This window comes from Carlito syrichta, unplaced genomic scaffold (assembly GCF_000164805.1).
Source record: "Carlito syrichta isolate Samal-C Ts95f unplaced genomic scaffold, Tarsius_syrichta-2.0.1 Scaffold315555, whole genome shotgun sequence".
In the NCBI taxonomy this organism is placed as follows: domain Eukaryota; kingdom Metazoa; phylum Chordata; class Mammalia; order Primates; family Tarsiidae; genus Carlito; species Carlito syrichta.
The window spans coordinates 869,012-888,079 of NW_007259651.1; positions in this window are offsets into that span (position 1 = coordinate 869,012).

The following is a 19,068-nucleotide window of genomic DNA, read 5'->3' on the forward strand; positions in this document are numbered from 1 at the left end:
TGTTCTTTGTTTCTGTGATAGATCACTGAGTATGATCGACTCTATTCACGATAGCCCTATCTTTTAATACCATCAATTGGGGGTTAAGATTTCAACATAGGAATTTTGAGGGACACAAACATTCAGACAATATTTTCCAGGACCTGACATTACCTGAAGTCACTTCAATATTTTGGGGGGAGGATGTGGCACAGAGTCCTATAATTTATTTTAACTGCAAAACCTCCACAGATTGCTGCTTTAGTCACCTGGGACCTGATAATTACGTGGATAATTACTGCTCTTCCTTTGCCTTGTTAAATTCCAGGATTCATGTTTTCTCCTATCCAAATAGGTATACATGCTAAATCGTAGTATATAAAGAAGTTTGTGTGGAATTAGATGAGAAAATAAGCAGAGGCCAAATTATCCAAGGTCTTGAAGGTAATGTTAGGGATGTCAGGAGTATAGTGGGGAGTCCTCGAGAGGCCTTATGTGAGGGTAACTCATTCCCATATCTAAAAACCCACTTGTTTATTTTATTTATTTATTTATTTATTTTTCTTTTTTTTTTTTGAGTTGGAGTCTCACTCTGTCGCCCAGACTGGAGTGCAGTGGCCACTCCCGGCCACCGTGCGCAACCACGCCCGGCTGATTTTTTTATTTTTAATTTTTTATTGTAGGAATGAGGTCTCGCTGCCCGGGCGGGTCTCGAACCCTTGGGCTCAGGCAATCCACTCACCTCAACCTCCCAAAGGTGTGGGATTACAGGCTGAGCCACCGAGCCCGGCGCCCACTTTTTTACTTTAAACCTTATTTCATAATATAATCTTAATTTATCCTGTCAATGTCTAACTATATCATCACTCTAAACTTCAAGATATATTTTTAGCTACTAAATGTATTCTCCTCTAATCCATTCCACATATTGCCAGCAAAGTGATCTTTTAACAATGTAACTTTCACCCTTTTAACTTTGCCCACTTCAAATCTATTAACAGGGTCCCTCCAGAATGAAGTTAAGAACCTCTTGCATGGTGTTTTTTCTTCTGGATTCCATCAATTTCAAGTCACATAAATCTGATAAAAATTCAATATAGTGCAAGTAATAATATTAATTGTTTTTATAGCTTTTTATTATAATAATAGTGATGAAAAGGAAAGACATGCAGACTGTGTTTGTGATGCCATTCTTGCAGGCATTTGCTGTGTTCCAGGCATCATGGATATAATTAGATATGAGATAAATTTTTTTTTTTTGAGTTGGGGTCTCACTCTGTCACCCAGACTGGAGTGCAGTGGCCGCTCCCGGCCACCGCAGCCTCGACCTGCTGTGCTCCAGCGATCCTTCCACCTCAGCCTTCCGAGGAACCAGAATGACAGGCGCGCACTACCACGCCCAGCTAATTTTCTGATTTATTGTAGAGATGAAGTCTCGTCTGCCCAGACGGGTCTCGAACCCGCAGGTTCAGGCAATCCACTCACCTCAGCCTCCCAAAGGCGCGGGATTACAGGCTGAGCCACCGAGCCCAGCTGAGATAATATTTTTATACTACAAAATTTATGAAGAAGTAGAAAATATCTTTTGCTTAATAACTGAGAAGAGAAGAGAACAATTTTTCATGATTTAAGTTTTCTCTGTAGAAAGGGATTCTATAATTCACAAACACAGTAGGTATACACAAAAAGGAGGAGAAATTTTCTAAAATAAATGTGGGTACTGTTATCAAAAAAAAGGGGGAAGAGATACAGGAAAGAGAGAATCTCAGAGATTTACTTTATAGAACAACAAGAAGTCTTACTATTTATCTCCCTGCTTTCTATTCCTCCTATATTGATATTTCATATTTTAAAGCCCTAGATTCCATATATCCATAAATTTAAATTACAAGAAAATCTCCTTCCCTTTCTTCACTTTTCTCTTTATCTCTTTTTCTTATCTTTTATCCCTTATTCTTTTAAAGCCACCAGAATTCTCCAAACCAATACCTTAGCTCAACAATTTTGATGTCAATTCTCAGCTGAATCATTGCCTGGTCTGTGAAGCCTTCCTGAAGACCTGATATGTTTAATCTGCCCTTTTTCTGATCTTTCCCTGTCAGAATGGATGCTCTGCATTCTCACTGTCTTTTTAAAAAAAATCTATTCATCCAAATCTAATTCCTTTATTTTCTATAACACAATAGCTATATTTTTGTTGTTTTTGTTTAATCTCAAGTGTCTTTTAAATTGTCTGAGATAGTGGTGAGTAAGAAATGAGTAAATGCTCACCCACCAAATATAGCAGAGGAGAAAGCAACAGTTGAACATCAGTGAATGGTAATATCTCTTTGTGGGTAGGCAGGAGTCACTGGAATGATATGATGGCAAAAGTTAAATGAATATCAACGGCACTAATAACTTCACTATGGGGTTACTGTGATGATCTGCTCACAGGGGAGGAAACTTGATGGACTAGAACACTAGGTACAGTCAGGAACCAGACAGACTGTCTCTTGTGACAATAAACTTGGCTGACATCTCTGGCTAAGGAGTGGGAAAAACAAGGAGATATGACTTCCTGAGGAAAGCTTCAAACTGTTTTTTACAAACGTGACTGAGATTCTGTGAAGAAAAAGTGCCCATCAAAGATGTTGGAAAACTTATGTATAAACAGAGTTAAGGAAACCTTTTACTGCAGTATATGTCTCAGTCATGTTATAGGTATTGGAAATCTCTAAAACAAGAAAACAACAATTACAGAACATATATTAACATCCCACAACCAGGGATGTGCTTTTAAAACTATTAGTGCAATTGAGTAACAGTGGGCTTTAGAGTCAATTAATCTACAATCAAATTGTCATTAAATTTTGCAGCAATTTAACCCCTCAAGCAATTCAGATTTGTCATCTAGAAAATGATTTCAAAACTGCAATATTTAGTGGAAAAATTCCTTGCATATTTCCAATAAATACTGGAAGGACTGAACACTATAAGAAGTGAATTTGCTATCTGAGCCAGATAAGGGAATCAACTAATATAGCCTCGGACAAAAGATAGGGTTGTTTCTCAAGTGAAAGCTGGGCAATTTCTAGGCAATTACACTGTACACCTTACCATGATTTCTCATTAGCCTTCAATGTGACTAAATTTTTCCAACTGTAGGTTTTATGTCTAGTAAACCTCCCAAATATTACCTAAGCCTCTTGGGCACCATTGAAACATGGTTCACCACTTCCTCTCCCATTATTTAACATCCATACCTTCCTAATTCCCCAGGAAATATGTTTTTTTCATTATTTTTCTTATTTTCATATACTCAAATACAAAATATATACCCAAAATATTAGCATCCACAAGGATAACAATAAAATTAACAAAATACATTTCTCTTTCCTAGAAGCAAAGAAGGAATTGACCTCCAAAAAGTTCCAAAACAATGAGACATTGCAGAGACATTCATTTATTTTGCAAAGTCCTTATATTAAGCAAAATGCAATTTACTATTTTGTCATCTATGGAAATAAAGTAATTATTAAGACAAAACCGATCATGTGAGCAGAGGCTATTACTGTGTATAGATAGGAAGAGTCAACAAAAGAAGAAATAGGTTTGATCCCAACTTCTGACTCTAAAGCAGTTCTCATCTCTCTCTACTCTTTAAAATAAAAGAAACTGAACCCAAATAAGTTAAATCAGATTTTGTAGAGATAAGATATGAAAATTGGTTATATATATATGTTAAATATATATATATGAACATTGGCTATGTTTAAAATATATATGTATAATTTCCCCAGGTATTTTTTACTTGCACTGGTGGTGGGAAACCATTGCTATAAACCAGGACATGCTGTAAGTAAATTCCAAATAGTTACCTCACTGCCAAAACAGTTTTGTTTAGAAAAGAGGAGGTATGCAAATTAAACAGTCTAAATATAAAAATAAACAAGAGATGATGTAATATTTTACCCTTGTAAAATTTGCTTGTGAAAACAAGAATTTGTAGCCCTATATTCAGAAAAGTAGGAGTAAAGTCTTAAATTTTCTGCTTATTAGTTATATGAATGTGGTAATCATTTTGAAGTCTGAATCTCAGTTTTCTCATTTGAAAAACTAGGATAAAAATTGATAGGTCAGGCCCCATGGCTGATGTCTGGTCTGTGATCAGGTGCTGCACAAAAGACACCAAGAATTGTACTGAAGTTATATTGAAAAATACAGTTTATTTAGAAAATAAATTAGAGAAAGAGACAGAGAGAGAGAGAGGCGATTCATTTTCCCAAGGTAGAGAAGAGAGCCAAAGCTAAGAAAACATATCTCCAAGAGCACATGACCTGGCCTGTGTAATGGCTAGAGAGTAAATTAGAAAGAGAGAGAGAGAGAGAGAGAGAGAGAGAGAGAGAGAGAGAGACAGAGACAGAGAGAGAGATTCACCTCTGCAAGGTGGGTGGGGGAGCCAAAACTAGGAAACATGGTGGCCTGGCCATAGCTCAATGAGCACATGGTCTGTCCTGTGCTTAGCAAAACAATGGCCAATGGCTGCTTGAAGTTGAATCCTTTTAAACCCTCCCTTTGATGGAGGAAGGTCATTAAGGTGATTGGGTCATGATCTGCTCCACATCATCACAAAGGGTAAGTAAGCAAGGGTTCTGACTGTGATGAATATTGGTAGATGGGTGGGTTAGTCATACGACCCTGCCATGTTGATGGAATCCATGTCAGGAAGAGCTGATTACCTTTACTTGTTTACAAAACAAGCTGGGGAGGGGGTTGTAAGAACAATTATCAATAGCTACCTCTGAGAAACTGGTTCTGTCCTTGGCTAGTGATTTGAGGGTAAATTAAAGTGAGCTGCTAAAAAACATGACAAAGCTAAGCAATGTTAAAATGGCTGTTCGTTGGCTATATTGACTCCATGTTATGTCCTTTCAATAATAAAAATTCCTTCTCTATAAGAGCATCTCAAACAAACTTAGAGCCTGGGCATGTAAAAATACTATGTTATTTGAAAGCAATATAAATTTATTAGTTATTTTAGTAACACTCACACATCTGTAGTTGGAAAATATTGCTAGGTGATGAGGCCCTTTTCTACTTCTTTAAATTCCTGATCTGTAGTCTGATCTTTCAGTTAATGACAGAAATGCACTGACATGTTTTCTAAGAACAATTATGAGCAAATAAATCTGTAATTCTTATACACTGTCTCTAACATATAACAGAAATATAAACATCTGGAACATAAATTGAAATAAGAATAAATCTATTTTCTCAAAAACAAAATCATTATGTATTTTAGGCACACTCCCTGAACAGTCAAATTCAGAGTAACAGTGTTGTCAGTTTCCTTTGTACTGTTTAAGGATTCCTTTTGTCTTCTGAGTGGGTTTAATTTGTAGACAGAGGTGAAATAGCTCTCATTGTGTAAGTCAGTAGGTATGTAGATAAAGAAAGCCAAATGCTTCCTTCCATTTATCTTTTCCTAACACATTAGATAATTACTTACATCTTTTTTATTAAAATCGTCAGGCAAGTTTGCTGATTGATGGCCAAATACAAATCACTAACAGAAATGCTTTCACTTGTTTTCATAAGCAAAGTCTTTTTAAACACACAGGCCATGTTTAGAGCTACTAAGTCCTGAGCTTCCCTTCATCAGTTCCTCACTTGGAAGTCTCAAAGAGTTCATCTAGGTCATCTAGTCCCTTTTATAATCTTCCTTGAGAAAATCTTATAACCTGGCTGGGCCATACTTCCTCCATGGTAAAATTAATATGATAATATGTGCCTTTTTTGCTTGTAACAGGAAAATAAAATACCCTTACTCAAAGTGGATGGCAAACTATATGGTGAAACACTAATGTGACATTATGCTGTTTGCTGCTTATCTCTATCTTTTGAAAGACAAAACAAATGCGATAGGCAGGTTTTGAAAAAGTATTATCAGGGGAAATGACAGGTTAGTGGCTTTTTTGGGGGTTTTTTGACTGTAACATAATGACATTGTGGTATGTACAAATTTACCATGTATACCTTATTTGAAAATGTATTCCTAAAGAAATGACATATTATGTCTAAATGTATAAAAATATGCTTTTGATTACAGGATACAGTTCAACAGATTGCCTTCAGTAAACTACATCCATTTATATATTTCCTAATTACAAATGAGAAATGTAGCTTGTAACATCCACTAGAGTTATTGGCTCTCAATGAACTGGTATTAAAAAAAAAAAGAAAGAAAACAAAACTGGCTTTTTTTATGTGGTTAGGATGTAAAAAGTTTTAATAAATCAGCACTCTCACCAATAATTAGAACAAATTTAGCATGGCTCAATATCACTTTTTTGAAAAAAAAATTTATTTTTGTAGATTTGAGATCTTGCTCTGTTGTCTAGACTGGTCTTGAACTCTTCACCTCAAGTGATTTTCCTGCTTTAGCCTTCCAAAGTGCTGGAACTACAGGACTGAGACACTGTAAATCTTGGCCTATTTTTTCTAATCTGTGTTTAACTCCAAATAACTGAGGATAAAAATAAATGAACGAACTAAATTTTTTTTAAATGGCAATCACTTTCTAAGAGAGATGAATGCAATAGACCAATCCATACCTGGCAGAATGATCAATATTAATTAACTAATTAATTAATTAATAAGTATCATAGAGGGATCTAAGGAGAAACCAATCTCATTTAAACAGACTTCTAACAGTCATTCATGGCTAGCTGGTAGATTATAATACAAAGTCTTTCTATTACAGAATGAGTCTGAACCCTACCTGCCTACTCTTTCCTATAGGTTTTAGCTGAGCTCATGGAGATTTGGGGTCAAAAATCTGGGAATGCCAGAACTGCTGAGAGACACCACTCAGAGGCACCTTTGACTGTCACTATATGTGCACAGTTACAGCTCATCAACAGGTTAGAGAAAAGCATCATGACAAAAACCCCTGGGCTGAATTGGAGAAAATAAAATATTCTCATGATCATCAGAATTGGCAGCCTTGATGAAATGCAGAGAGTTCTCTTCCTGATCTAGGATGCTGGAAGATAAACTGTAAAACACATAGAAATCTCTGTAGTCCAGTTCATACTTGAATCCTAAACCTTACTGAAGAGAAGTTTCTTATGGTATCCTTAAAACATTTGTTGTCACTGGTTAGTTATCTGTAAAGAGATTTGCCAAAACCCAAGACCCAGATAAACTTTAGATTAGACAGACAGCACTCTTCCACAGTGGTAGCCCAGCAGAGAAAGAGGCATCCCTTTTCTGGGGGAAATATGTTATTTACTTATTTTCAGTCCTTTAAAACATAATGCTTAGCATTCAATAAAAAAATTATAAAAGTCAAAAGAGCAAGAAAATATAAGTAAGATGAATTAAACAAAAACCATAAACTATGAAAAATATGTGAAAGGATCTAGTGGGATATGTGGACAATATTTGTGAAAGGAAAAACACACTCATAGAGAAATAAAAATTATAAAAAGGAACCAAGTGGAAATGCTTAAAATATAACAATACAATATCAGAAATGAAGAATCTATTCAAAGTATTTCTAAACAGGTTAGACAGAGCAGAAAAAATGATCATGATCTTGAGAATAATTAACAGTATGCAAATGCCACCTAGGAAGTAGAAAAAATTCTAGATTACAAAAGCATAAGTCATTAAGAAAAAGCATAAATTGAACTTTAGCAAAATTATATGTGTGGCTTCTTAAAAAATCATCACAAAGAAACTGAACAGGCAAGCCACAGAATGAGAATACATATTCATAATGCATAATCTTGACTTCTACCCCACATCTTTATAATAAAATAAAGTAAAAAAAAATGCAATGTATAAGAATGACCAATAAGTTCATGAAACATTTCTTAACAATACAAGTAAACAAGAAGATATAAACTATGAGGAACAGTTTTATGTCCATTAAAATGTGTAAAAATAACAACAACAACAAAAAGAATGATAATACAAATGATGGAGAAGATACAAAAAGAATGAAATTCTGATACATTTCTAGTGATAGTTTACAGAGGTTTTAGTCACTTCAGGGAACTCTGGCATTTGGAAGTTCATTCATCCTGTATCTCAGCAATTCTTATGTCAGAATTTACTCATAAGAAATAACAAGAAATGAAATTATATTTACAAAATTCCACTAAAAATGCCTTATTTATAAAGGCTTTAAAAATTAACGGTCATTGTCAGAAAAAGTAGATAAACATATTGTGATATAATCATATAATGGAATATCAATCAACAAGAAAAAAATAGTAAATTGTTGGTATATACTACGATGTGTTTGAATTTCAACAATATTTTTGAGTGAATAAGTTGGACACAAGAATGCACACAATATTATTTAGTTCATATGAGGCGTAAAATTTGTCAAAATTTATCTCCATAAAAAAGTCAGAATGTCGTTGTCTCTAGGGAAGATTAATTGGAAAGAAGAACAAATACATTATCTAGAGTGATGAAAATGCTTTATATAGTTTTTAAAATGGTAGTTGTTTAAATAAATGTAATTATCAGATGTCATTAAACATCACTCAGTTAAAAAATGATAGTGTGGTTCAAGATTTTTTTTATTTGTTTTTTCTTGTGAGAAAGAAATAGTGAATAAAATATTAGATTAATAAAAAATAAAAAAACAGAATGTAGGGCCCTAGATAATGGTTAATGATTAAAGGAGAGAAATTCTATAACTAAGAAAATAAAAGTACAGGTATTTCAAAGAGATCACATTAAAATTGTCCTCAGGTCTTGTAGTTTGGTTCTTCTTAATTTAATCTACATATATTCTAATATCAATAGATTAGATTAACCAAAATAGCAGTAACTCAGATCCTACTAATTGATCCAAAATTAGATGACTGACTAGAATTGAGAAAGGTCTTAATGTAGTCACAATGACTCCGATGTATCTCAAAAACAGAAGAAAAAAGAAAACTATGTAAGAAAAAAATTTGATCATTGCTATTGCAATGGCCTAAGGAAAAATTTGTTAATATATGGCGTACTTGCACAATCTAGGGAGTTTCAATCATTGAAACTCATTGTTACATAGTAACAATGATTGAACTCAATTTCAATCATTGTTACTATCAGAGAGAAACTTCACTCAGTTGACAAAACACTTTGCTTTGTATATCCCTACTAAAAGATGGGTATACAGCTGAGCTCGGTGGCTCAGCATGTAATCCGGCGCCTTTGGGAGGCTGTGGTGAGTGGATTGCCTGAGCCCGCGGGTTTGAGACCCGCCTGGGCAGGCGAGACCTCATCTCTACAATAAATCAAAAAATTAGCCGGCGTGGTAGCGCGTGCCTGTATTTCCAACTATTTGGAAGGCTGCGGCGGAAGGATCGCCGGAGCCCAGCAGGTCGAGGCTGCGGTGGCCGGGAGCGGCCACTGCACTCCAGTCTGGGCGACAGAGTGAGACTCCAACTCAAAAAAAAAAAAAAAGAGGGGTATACATAGAACTATGATGCCTTGAAGACAATTGCTATTAAAGTTATACAGTGCAGAACCTTGGTTGTGGTAATGGTATCATGAGTGTTTGCATATGCTCAAACTCATCAAAATGTATATCAAGATGTATGCATTAAATGTGTACGATTTTTTGAATAATATTGACATTTCAATCTAGCTGGGGAAAAATAAGATTTTCCAAATTGTTTTTGTTGTTGTTGTTGCTGTTGTTCTGATTCTACAGTTAGTTATCAAACACGTCTTAATACCTTTTTGCTTCCTGAATAAGACAGAATGAAATGAACAAAGACACAAATTGCCCAGTTTACCTTTCAGTTGTACTTACTGTAATTTAATAATTCAGCTTTTGGTTTGTGCATTTGTCTATTGTGTGTCTGACTGATGAGTCAGTTCCCTTAAACCTATTTAACTGAGCCCATTGAGCTTATGAATTCCTATGTCTGCTTTGAATGACTCAACTTAAAATTGCCACCCCCCATCAGTGTCTGAGTGGCCAACTGGTTTCTTTTGCAGATGTCTGTTGAATTTCTCTCTAGTTTTAGCACAAGGCAGATTTGGGAATAGATGGTAAATGATTTGTTTTTTTCAGCACTACCTAACATTCCTAGCTCAACACAAATAAATAAATTAATATCAGAGGGAATTTATGACAGGGGATAGTCAGATTTCAGTGTTCAAAAAAAAGAAGAAGAAAAAGAAGAATTAGCTGAAGGAACTGAGTTAAGAGCAGTTAGATATGAGGGTAAATATAAATATAAACAACAGGGATAAGAAAGTGAGCCAAAAATAGATAAAACATCAGAAGTCAAGGAAAATGGTAAGAACTATAATTCTAAGAGTTTCCACCCTCTATGGCAAGACAGGAAAGTGGTTACAATGAGGCAGAAAGTTAGGACTGAAGTAAGTGTGACAGTCCCCAGCATAAGTTTAGCAATAAGAAGACTGGAAGCCGGGCACGGTGGCTCAGCCTGTAATCCCGCGCCTTTGGGAGGCCGAGGTGAGTGGATTGCCTGAGAGCGCGGGTTCGAGGCCCGCCTGGGCAGCGAGACCTCATCTCTACAATAAAATAAAAAAATCAGCCGGGCGTGGTAGCACACGCCTGTAATTCCGGCTGCTGGGAAGGCTGAGGTGGAAGGATCGCCAGAGCCCAGCAGGTCGAGGCTGTGGTGGCCGGAGCGGCTGCTGCACTCCAGTCTAGGGGGCAGAGTGAGACTCCAACTCAAAAAAAAAAAGACTGGAAAAGGAGCTAGAGTGCTCATGATCAGGGCATAAGATTGTTAGAAAGAGGGTTAGTGTCAAGGTTAAAGGTGATATTTAATGGGAGATCATCAGTCTGAAAAGAAAGGGATGAAGCCTTCAGCATATGTGATTCCTTTATTACTACATTTTTTCTATAGACATCAATCATTCTTCAGTTACACTCCGATGAATGCTTCCACAATTTAATACGGCTAATGAAAAAAGAGAATAGAATGACAACTCAATAATTTTCCTACTTGTATAAGCAACAAGCAACCAACAAAAAGAAAAACAATTACAAAAAAAACTAAAATATAAAAACAACCCAAATTAAGAGTTGGAAAGAAAAAGAAAGAAACTTCAATGACATAATCTGTCAAGAAGGAATGACCATTGTGGCCTGTTATAATACTTTTGATCTTTGAATTGGAGCATTATTTTAATCTAAAGAATCTAGCTTTTTAAAATTATTGCATTTAAAGCCCAATGGTAGTTAAAACTTATTTATTTGCTCATTTATTCAATTATCTATTAACTTCAAGGTTAATAGAGACTAAGGACAAAAATGAGAAAAAAACCCTGGAGATTCTTAAAAGTCAAAATTGTCTTAAGGTTTTAGAATTTGATACTGAGGACAGAAAAATAAATCGATGTTAACTTGAATGGAAAATGTTTTCTCTGTCATCATTTTAACTGTTATAGCAATTATTTTGAAATTGTAGCTTTTTTTGGTTAAGTGGATAAATTGAATGAATTTACATTATCCCTTTAAAAAAATAAATGTTTTTATATGTTGTCTGAAGTAATAGTCTACAGTCGGTACATGCCCTCTTTCTTCTCTAGATAGGCAATATCAAATATTCCCAGTATGACTCAACAATTATTTTCCTTTTTCCACCTCCTTTCTTTCTTCTTTTCTCCAACAAATATTGATTTTCTCTGTGCAGTGTGCTCAGCTCTGAGGGCATAAAGATAAATATCATATGATTGCTGTCATCGGGAATCTTTTGGCCTTACTGTTAAGAGAAGACACACATACATCTTGTAATCTGTACAAGAGAGAATGGGAAAACAGAGAATGAGACACTACACTTGGGGAATCCTGTGGAGGTTGCAGCTTGGAGGAGGTCGTAAGTAGGCTAAATTCAGAAGATGAAGAGGTTTTTATTTGTTTGTTTGTTTGTTTTTAAGCAGACACTAAACAGATAACAAGCAAATAAACAGGCATGAGAAAGAATGTGTTCAACGAACAGCAGATAATTGGTTTTCCTGTGAACTGAAGATTCACAAAAGGACCTGAGAGGCAAGCCTGGAAGTAAGCAGAGACATGCAAAGGAGAGACCCCTACCACTGGACAATTTCCCTTTACCCTTGGACCTTATAGATTCTAAGACCAGTTTTAGGTATAGGAATACCATCATCGTGCTGTCAATGTTTAAAAGTTATTTTGGAGGTCTATTAAAAAAAGAAAGTCTGAAGTCAGAGTCCATATTTTCACAAACCAAACGAAAAAAATGATAAGGTTTTGTAGCTTCATATTAATCTTCCAAACTTGATTTGAATCTTGATTTGACTATTTCAATAATTAAATGTTCACCAAAATTACATTAAAAAGTAAGAAAGTAGGAAGATCACTATTTCACCTTAGAAAGGAAAATGCTTATTGTGCATTATCCATAATTTTTTTTTTACAAACTTTTAAAATAATTGTGTCTCTCTAAACATCCTAACATTTGGAAATATTTAGGTCTGATCTTTTCTTGGTTTCAGGACTGAATGGAAATATCTCTGGTGGATCATTTAAATATAAATTAGAAGTCACTACTCTACTTCCCACTCCCAGAAAATTACCAAAAAACAAAAGTTCTGATTTACAAAAGCATTGTTATTTTCAATCTATCATGTTTTTCAAAATCTCTAATATATTTCAGTATGGGAGTAGATGGCATTTTTCCCTTTGTCTACACAAATATACATGTGAATCTAACATTCATTTTGAAAGTGAGAATATAGTATAAATAAAATATACTTCAGGCAATATACATTTTCTATAAAAATTTCATGACAGACATAACTCAACTTTAGTATTCCACCTAATTGAAAGAAATCTGTGTGCTAGGGAAAACCAGGTTAACATTTGGCTATAGGCTACGTGCTTTGCCAAAGATAACCTTATCCCAAGACAATCTCTAGCCATAGGGTATAAAAGTCTCAGAAAGCTGAGAATATCTCCGTTGTTAATTCCATTAAAAATCATGAAGAGAGGGTGGAGGGTGGCAGGAGGTATTTTGTTTAAGTATAAATTTAACTTTCTTTATCTGAATTTTAAAAGATTTTGTTAGGTAAATGCATTATATATGTCTGTACATATATATGCTCATATATTTATGAGGGGATACACACACATATATATTTGTGTATATATATATATATATATATACAAACACGTGTGTTGCTTTGTAAAGCAAAGGAGAGAGAGACTGTTATTTCTGATTATATTTATTTCTGGACAGTGAGCAGGAAATTGGAAAGTTATAGAAGCGCCATTGAGCTTAATTGTGCTTAACTGATCCACTCTGTTTAACTGACGCTCTTGCAGACCCAAAATGATGTATGATTGTGAATGGGGAAGGGTCATTAACCTAAAGAATGTTGATGTTAAAACGGACTTATAGAGAGCTAATTCCTTTCTAAAATAGAAAAATATTATATGACATCCATAGGTGATTTGAACTCTTCTTTCATGCCACTAACTGGAAAAAGCAAACATGGTAGAAGATCATGATAGATGATAGGTGACTGATAGATACAGAGAGAGAGAGAGAGAGAGAGAGAGAGAGAGAGAGAGATTCTGAAATTTAATTAGATTTCATTAGAGCTATTTAGGCTTAACTTTTCATGAAAATGGCAAGGAGGGGAAAGAGGAGAAATAAATAGCTCCTTTCTCTACATTTTTATGCTTCTAAATTCTAAACTTTATATTGGTTATAGATCTGAAACTTCTTTCCCTAAATTCCCACACATCTTTTCTATTGCTTTCATCTGGAGCAATTCTGAATTAAATAAAAGTCATCTAAAAATGTAGATCCTGAAAATATTACAATCCACTATGTATGCTTTTTTTTCTATTTATTTTTATTAGATTTAATTTGTCAATTTCCAGCAAACCTAAAGAGTATTTATCACAAATAGGCACTGTGATGGCAATTTGGTGACTGTCTTCAGCAACCTCACAATGGTGTTTCTGAGTTGATCTCATTTTTTTTTAGTCTTTTCCTCTTCAGAACACAAGGCAATTTTTTTCTTCTTTTAAGTCCTATCAATATTGTAATAATTATAATAATAGTAATAATAATAATAGCAACAATAATCAAAATACATGCCATTTAGAAGAAGATTAATTAGGTGAATTACTTTTACTGGAAATAGATATTTGTTATAGCAAGAAAATCACACTGCTACCAGAGTCACAGTGACAAAAGTTCTGGGTTTTCATCGCTGATCTCACAGCTGGCCACCAGAGTGCAGCCCAGAAAGAGAAGTCAGAAATCAATCATTTTATAATAAAAGAACATAAAGTCGTGTGATCCCTAAACTTGACCATTGCAATAGACTAGGCTGTTTGGTTCATAGTTTTGCAAAAGCTTGAAAGGCTCTCAGAACTTTCTTCTTTTCACACTAAGCGTATACTATGATGGTCCACTACATTTTATCAAGAATGAGGTAGTAGTAAATACCAGTTATTGGCTTAATCCCAAGCACCAAAGAATATCTAGCACTTACTATGGCCTTTGCAATATGTATGAGCATCATTAAAATCAGGAACTAAGGAGTTATGTGTTCTGAGAAACAGCAGTGGGGGCAAATGTTCTTGAAACATAGTCCACCGACCACTTGTATCAAAATTACCTGATGTGCCTGTTACCATTGAAGATTCTTTGGTCTTGTGATTTCAAAGGTCTATGCTAAATCACAATAATGTGTTCATTTCAAAGGTAATTTGTATTTGATAATTTTTTTCCACTGAATTATGAGAAATATTGGTTTTCAGCAACACATGATTTTGCTCATGGTTTTTAACCTTCAGTTCAGACCCCTCTGAAATAGCTCTGTATTAAGAAACACCTTCGTGGGTCACCTGAGACACAATCCCCATTACTATGTAATACATCCATGTACTGAACATGCATGTGTACATCTGATTCTAAAATTAAAAGAAAGAAATATGGTCTTTACACTATTGAGAGATACTCTTCTTCTTGGGAATAGCTCAGTATAGAAATGCTATCAGGGGAGATGATAATAGTCTATACCTTCCTTCAGCATAAGTGACTAGATACAGATCATTGCCAAATGATACTAAGCAAATCGTGGAGTATAAGAGTTGACACAGAAATATTTTTTTCACTTGTGGATGACACAACAAATAAACATCATTCAAAGACCAAAAAAGACAATATCAACTTTTTGCAGATTTATAATTTTTAACTCATTTTTGATAATTCTAACACGTGGCTCATCAGAAATAGGAAAACAAATATTATTTTAAGTAAACCCAATTAACCACAAACTCTATACTATATGTAGCCACTTTATAAAATTCTTGTCTAAAAAATCAAAAGTGAGTTCGTGGTGAGTTTCATCAATACTTATTTACATATTCTGGAATATTTGGAAAGATGTGTTTCTGTATATATTTAAATAAATCAGGATTTTATTTATTTATTTATTTACGTATTTATTATTTATTTTTTTTGAATTGGAGTCTCACTCTGTCGCCCAGACTGGAGTGCAGTGGCCGCTCCCGGTCACCGCAGCCTCAACTTGCTGGGCTCTAGCGATCCTTCCGTCTCAGCCTTCCGAGTAGCCGGAATTACAGGCGCGCACTACCATGCCCGACTAATGTTTTTGATTTTATTGTAGAGATGAGGTCTTGCCTGCCCAGGCGGGTCTCGAACCCGCGGGCTCAGGCAATCCACTCACTTCAGTCTCCCAAAGGCCAGGATTACAGGCTGAGCCACCGAGCCAGGCCAGGATTTTATCTAGCCTCTTCATTTTTCAGTTTCCACATCGTTACAATGGAGGGAATCATGGTACCTCTCTCAAGTATTGTTGAATAAATTACTATATTTAAAGTGGTTGGAACAGTGCCTGGCCCATAGCTGATTCTACATGGCTTTTAATCTTGATATTTTGAAATATTGTCCAAACATAGAGTCAGTGTTCTTTTGCTAACAAATACATGAATGATTAAAAGAAGAGTATATTTATATTATCACCAAGAAAATAAACGAACGCAGAAATACCTTATTTATTACACTTTGCTTTATTGCACTTTGCAGATATTGTGTTTTATACAATGGAAGGTTTTGTGGCAACCCTGTGGAAAGCAAGTCTATTGGTATCATTTTTTCCAACAGCCTGTGCTCATTTCATGTCTCTGTGTCAAATTTTGATAATCTTCACAATATTTCAATTTTTAGAATTATTATTTCATCTGTTATCTCTTGATCTATACCAGCGATCTTTGATACTATTGTAATTGTTTTGGTGGGGCAGAAACAACTCCTATAAAAGATGATAAATTTAATCAATAGAGATCAAACCAGTCACAACATTCCCTTAAGCCAAAGCTTAATACAGAGCAAGGCATTAACTCTCCTCAATTCTATGAAAACGGAAAGAAGTGAGGATGCCATAGAAGTAAAGTTGCAAGCTAGTAGAGGTCAGCTTTTGAGGCATAAGGAAATAAGTCATCTCTATAACATAAAAGTACTAAGCTCTAAGGTAGAATCTGCAACAAGCTATTCCAGCTAAGATCATTGATGAAGGTGTTTACACTAAACAACAGATTTTCAGTGTAGACAAAAACAGCCTTCTATTGGAAGAAAATGCCATCTTGCATAGCTATAAAGAGGAGATCTTCTAAACAATAAAGGCTTTCAAGTTTTGTTGTTCCATAAATACATTTTGAAAAACTGTCGCTACAAAATGTAGCGATTCAGAGCTTCAAAGGACAGGATGATTCTTGTTAGAAGCTAATGCAGCTGGTGCCTATAAATTGCAGCCAAGGCTCATTTTCCATTTTAAAAATCCTAGAACCCTTAAGAATTATGCTGAATCTACTCACCTGTGCTCAATAAATGCACCAACAAAGCCTGGATGAAAGCACATCTACTCATGGTTTACTGAGTATGTTAAACCCACAGTTGGGAACTACTGCTCAGAAAAAGATATTTCAAAATAGTACTGCTCGTTGACAATATATCGATGGAGATGTACAAGATTAATGTTTTCTATGCCTACTAACACAACATCTATTCAGCAACATATGTATCAAGGGGTAGTGTAGATTTTGAAGCTTTATTGTTTAATAAATACATTTTGAAAAGCTATTGCTGACAGAGATAGTGATTGCTCTGATGATGAATCTGGATAAAATTAATTGTGAATCTTCTGGAAAGGATTCACTATTCTGAATGCCATTACCCACATCCAAAATTTCTTGGGGTTGTTTAAAATATCCACATTAACAGGAGAAGTCGATTCCAGATCTCATGAATAATTTTGAGGAGTTCAAGACTTCAGTGGAAAAAGTAACTGCAGATGTAGTGAAAAAAAAGTGAGGGAACTAGAATTAGACATAGAGTCTGAACATGTGACCGAATTGCTGCAGTCTCATGATAAAAGTTGAACAGATGAGGAGTTGCTTACAGAGGACCAACACAAGTGGCCTCTTGTGATGGAACCTACTCTTAGTGAAGATGCCGTGAACATTGTTGAAATGACAAGAAATAATAAAATCATTGCCTGCTAAAAGAAGTCTTTTATAATTGGAAGAGTCAATCGATGTGACAAACTTTACTGTTTAATTTCAAGAAATTGCCACAACCATTCCAATTTTCAGTAACCATCACCCTGCTCAGTCAACAGCTGTTAACATTCAGACAAGACCCTCGACCAGTAAAAATATTTGAACTTGCTAAAGGTTCAGATGATTTTTAACAAATTTTTGGTAGTCAAATATTTTTAAATCAAGGTTTAAAACTTGATTTTCAGACATAATGCTAATTGCACACTTAATAGACTAAAGAATAGTGCAAAAATAACTTCAATATGCCCTGGACGACTGAAATATTTATGGGTCTCACATAATTGCAGTATTTGCTTAATTGCAGTGGTCTGGGACTTAACCCTTTATATCTCTGAAGTATGCCTGTAAATGTTACTAGTGGTTTTATTTCACCCTGTTTTCTTTAGTAATTGTACAAATCTTTTCATGTAATATCGAATGAATGAAAGAAATCTTAAAACGTTCTCTCCATATGGTATTGCTACTGCAACTTCTAGGAAGAGATTTGTTCAGTAATAGCACAGATGTTCCAATCTTTGTTTCAATGAGATGCCAAGATATGTCTGCTGGGAACAAAACTGGGGGTAATTTGTGTAAATCATAGTATGTTAAGTGCATTATGTATTAAGTGTTTGTCTATTAGTGCTAGAAAAATAATGTCTTTTAAACTTCTGCATCCTGTTGTCTACCCCATAGCAAGAGAACTGGATTACCCTAATAAAAGACTAATGAGCAACTTAAATTCTGTGCCACACATCAACAAGAGTTTTTGTAAGATAAATGTTATCTGGCATTTAGTTTTCCCTGAGAAGCAGATAATTTGAGTGTTTCTTCCTCTATTAAAGATTGTATAATATATAACGCTGTTGCAGCTTAAAGCGACTATATTATCTACTGTGTTCACCACGTGGGCCTTTACATAATGACATTAGGCTATTCATTTAAATTAAATATTAAATATTCACAGTGATGGTGCAATCAATCCTCAGCCCCTCAATGAATTACTACATCTTTAAGTCTGCAACAACACATATATTGTGACAGCATCGTAAATGTGAGACTTTTTTGATCCTTAGGGTAATCTAGCATGTTCACCATCTATCTTCTTAATACTCCCTTACCTGTTCAATTACTAAACTTGAAACACTCATTACAACAAAATGTTCTCTGATATTTTTAAATTATTAGTTATATGAGTTCAATTTGACTATTCACCTTGCCATTCCACTAGCTATATGAAAATATATTTTTTACATAACACATTCTTCTGCTATTTCTCCATAGATATTCTAAGCTGCTATAAAAGTATCCATTTGCTACCGCGTTTACTTTCTGTTTGGGTCCATTTCCAGTTTCTGCCATTCATTACAAAGTAACTTCCTGCGAGAATTGCATCATTTTTTCCTGATCTTTTAAATTAGTAAAAATTGTAAGATGACTTTCTGGAAAATTTTTCTCTTTCTCATAGTTTTTATTTGATGGTTATAGTTGTGACTTCATACACAAGAAATGTT